This window comes from Oncorhynchus clarkii, chromosome 15, assembly GCF_045791955.1.
Source record: "Oncorhynchus clarkii lewisi isolate Uvic-CL-2024 chromosome 15, UVic_Ocla_1.0, whole genome shotgun sequence".
Taxonomy (NCBI): Eukaryota; Metazoa; Chordata; class Actinopteri; order Salmoniformes; family Salmonidae; genus Oncorhynchus; species Oncorhynchus clarkii.
Window position 1 is genome coordinate 13,373,416 of NC_092161.1, and position 4,241 is coordinate 13,377,656.

General features: G+C 43.2%; 1 protein-coding gene across 1 annotated transcript in view; it reads left to right on the forward strand.

Moving 5' to 3' along the window:
• The first annotated feature begins 414 nt into the window (after window positions 1–414).
• Window positions 415–4,241, forward strand: part of LOC139366918 (zinc finger homeobox protein 4-like) — a 151,792-nt gene continuing 147,965 nt past the window's right edge. Inside the window, exon 1 of the mRNA XM_071104670.1 lies at window positions 415–692. The gene's annotated coding sequence lies outside the window, so the exon portion shown is untranslated. The remainder of the gene's footprint in view (window positions 693–4,241) is intronic.

Here is a 4,241-nt window from a genome sequence, read left to right on the forward strand (position 1 = left end):
CTGCGGACCTTTATACATAAACAAGGGTGATTTCTCTAATTCTGTACCCTATTTGGTTAACAGGAAATGGCTATTTGTTGTTCTGCATGTCTTTGGACTAGCCGGTAAAACCGTAAAAATGTGCCGATGTTAAGATCACTTTGGTCAATCTGACGCGTTCCGCCCTAAGGGCTTTGCTCTGGACAGGGGCTCAGTGCGTCATTTGCAATGTGGAGACTGTTGATCAGCTCGCTAATTACACCTCTCTCTCTGTTCCTCTCTCTCTTCCTCTCTCTCCCACCCTCTCTCATTCGACCTCTCTCTTCCATTCCCAGAGTGCATATCGGGAATAGACACACAAAGACATGCGCACTCAACTTAATCAGCCATTTTTTTAAACAGGGCTAAAACGATAATAATTAGCAGAATAAAGACATATCGGATTTTCATTTCCTTTCCGCAGTTTCTCGACCGCTCCACAGCCGAAACTGAGAGCCTGCAGTCGAGACATCTTTCACCGATCGGACCCAAAGGATAGCTTTCATACCGCTTGCCATTTTGTATGTTTATTTTTTTTCAATAAAGTTGGGAGGATTATACATTTTTTCCCCTTTTTCCATTTTTGTGTTATCATATTTCGCAACTATTGGATGTGACTTTGTTTTCAAACCAATAACAGGAGAAGAAAGGGAACGAACTGCGGGGGGTAGAAAGTAAGTTTTTTTTCTATAACTTTTATTGAGTAGTTGGTGTTTAATTCAGGTCAAATATTGAATATATTTTTAGGTGGATCCCGCAGAATCTTTGACATAGCGCTCAGCAGATAACAGCTGTTTTCATGTGGTATGTTTTCGGCAATAGCCCAGCCCAGCTTTGCCTTGGAAAACATCGCATGTTGAGGTGTTTGTTGAAGTCCTGCTTTGGTTTTACTAGCAGAGAATTGTCACGGGCCAGACGAAAGCCTTTACGTGAGTGTCATTGCCATTGCTGTCTCGGCCAAATCTGCTCTCAAAGTTTGCTAGGGTTTGTCTCATTCCGATCGTAATGTCATATGATCTGTGAAATACAACGGAAAACAAATCGTTACATGATATCAGGTATTTCCCCGGTGTGGCTTGGTTAATTACGGCGCTAGACTAGACGTAACGAGGTCCGATCTATGGTGGTCTAGGATACGTGAATGTTTTATCCCTGTTGTCTTCCCCCGGTGAAAGAGTTCTGCCTGGTTTCAGTGCTGGACCACTTTTAAAAGCTGGACCTGACGGTTCGGCAGTTAGGCTACAATGTATCCATTCATTTGTTTTCTGATAATGTCGCTATCTTCCTCACGTTATTGTTACGTTTAACACCGTATACATTCTTAAACGACGCGAAGAGCAACACGATTTACACCGTCACGCTTATATATTGTTTAGATAGATACATGTATTGTCTTTTTAGATTATACTATTGAGATTCAATGTATGTTCAATGTATAATGGTCCTACAATTCCCAATTACCTGCTGTGTGTAAAGGAGTAGCCAGCCATTGTACCGAGCCGTGGGGTGGCTGTGTGGCCGGGGAAGGAGACCAGTCGTTGGGCTACTGATAACAAGCAGGTCCCCTGGATCCAGAAACTCAATTTTTTTTTATAAAATCTAAAAAAATTGGGGGAAAAAGAGCATAAGAGGCCCAAACTCTTCATTATGTGTTCTCTATTTTCTTTACTCATGTCCTATTGCCGTAACGTAAGATTTATGTTCTCCCCATTCATTCGCTTTGGTGGGTTCATATTTTTTCTCCATATAATGAATTGTCCTTGCATTGCCAGTGATTAGGATTTAGCCCAGGCTTCGGTGGTGAGTTGTCTATGCATGCTGGTTGTTTAGTGTAACTTGGGGTACAGAGGACAGGTGAGGAGAGGGGCTGTGGTAGTTTTTTTTGCCTGATGACTGACTGGTTTGAGGTAGAGTCTTGGCTGGGATTGGGACACAACAGTGTCAGGGACATCGATCGCTTGCATTAAGAGAGCAAAAAAACAACAAAAAAACACGGGGACACGAGAGGCAGCTTCAAACTCCGGTATGTAAGGTTGTGTGTGTGTGTGTGTTTGCGCTCTCCGCTCGCTCTTTATACGGCACATCAGCAGCATGATGATGTTTCTACTGGATTTCAACTACGGCTTTCTCTTCTTCGGCATATTAGGACGATTTGTTTTTGTTTGTTTGTCTTTGTTTTTGCTTTGATTTAAGGGGAAATCATTTGAGCTATTTTCGGGTATTTGTAGTACTTTAGCTAGATAAATAACTTTGGAAACAAATGCATCCACCGTTTGTATTTAATGGATATACGATCTTTTTTAATTAAGGACTGTTGGACTTAAGCAAAAATGAGGACTGCAGAAATTATTTTTACCATTGTACAATTTTGGATACAATTATTTTGATAAATATTTGTATTAAATAATAATTATTATTATTATTATGATTATGCTGCCATAGTGGTTTGGAACTATGACTTGCATATTTTAAGGATAATTCCAACGAATTACATTTGTTAATTTTTGTGCATGAATGAGTCTGAGAATGAAAGTTGATATAGCCCATTTGACACCATTAAACCGTTAAACATGTATCTGAATAGTGGTGATTTGGGAGCAATGGGTTCAATGCTATGTAGTAAAATTAATGTATGCTACTAATATTTTATTTCTAATAAGCTACGCAACACTCCATTTAAAGATGTTAAAACACCAACAAAAATAAATTATGAGAAAAGATGGAAGAATGTAATTACAGTGAGTTTCGTCAGTATTTGGGATGTAATTGTCTCACAGAACATGGTTACGTGTTTTCTCTCTCTCAGTCCTGTTCTTAAGGCAATGCTACTGGACCTTCAGTTTGTCTGACGACTGCGCGTTGGTTTTGTTTTACTGTGATGATGAATATTATTATTATTACAGCAATATTATTACTGTGTGTGCGCGCGCGCACGCACGCGCCTGCGATATAAAGTACATTACACTTGGTTTAAAGCAAGCCTGGGTTTAAAGCAAGCCTCGATAGGGGATTGAGGATGTGTTTGACCTATACTGCCAGTCTTGGAGGACAATTGAAAATGAAGAGTAAAAGCTGTAATTGGTTATTATTAAAAACAATGCAAGGCGTTTCAGTACATCAATGTGATTACAACAGGAGAATGTAAAGGTTGCAGAGAGTGATAACATAATATATATAACAGCGCTTCTACATCTGCCTTGCTTGCTGCTTGGGGTTTTAGGCTGGGTTTCTGTGTAGCACTTGGTGACATCGACTGATGTAAAAAGGGCTGTATTAATACATTTGATTGACATTTGATTGTATAATAACACGTGTATTAGTGTGTATAAAACACATCGAGCCAATGACGACAGGAAGGGACACAAAACAAGAGACAGCCCCATGGTTCTTCTGTGTAAAGGCTTATAGTTGAACTGCATTTAAAACTCACAACATCGTGTATTAGTGCTTCTTATATGATTCAACATCATCCACAGCTGACAGCACATTTCATCATTACAACCTTAATCAAGGTGCTACTAGAGAGAAAGACAATAGGGGGAAGAAGAAGGGATAGGAGAAAAGCGGGAGAGGGGCAGGGAGAGAGAGAGGGAGAGAGGGAGAGGGGCAGGGAGAGGGAGAGGGGCAGGGACAGAGATAGAGGGGCAGGGAGAGATAGAGGGAGAGGGGCAGGGAGAGATAGAGGGAGAGGGGCAGGGAGAGAGATAGAGGGGCAGGGAGAGAGAGAGGGAGAGGGGCAGGGAGAGAGATAGAGGGAGAGCGGCAGGGAGAGGGAGAGGGGCAGAGAGAGAGATAGAGGAAGAGAGGGAGAGGGGCAGGGAGAGGGAGAGGGGCAGAGAGAGAGATAGAGGAAGAGAGGGAGAGCGGCAGGGAGAGAGAGAGGAAGAAGGGCAGGGAGAGCAATAGAGAAAGAGAGGGAGAGGGGCAGGGAGAGAGCGAGGAAGGGAGGGAGAGCGGCAGGGAGAGAGTTAAAAGAAGAGAGGGAGAGGGGCAGGGAGAGAGAGATAGAGGGGCAGGGAGAGAGGGAGAGGGAGAGGGGCAGGGAGAGAGGGAGAGGGAGAGGGGCAGGGAGAGAGATAGAGGGAGAGGGGCAGGGAGAGAGATGGAGGGAGAGGGGCAGGGAGAGAGCTAGAGGGAGAGGGGCAAGGAGAGAGATAGAGTGGCAGGGAGAGAGATAGAGGGAGAGGGGCAAGGAGAGAGATAGAGGGAGAGGGTCAGGGAGA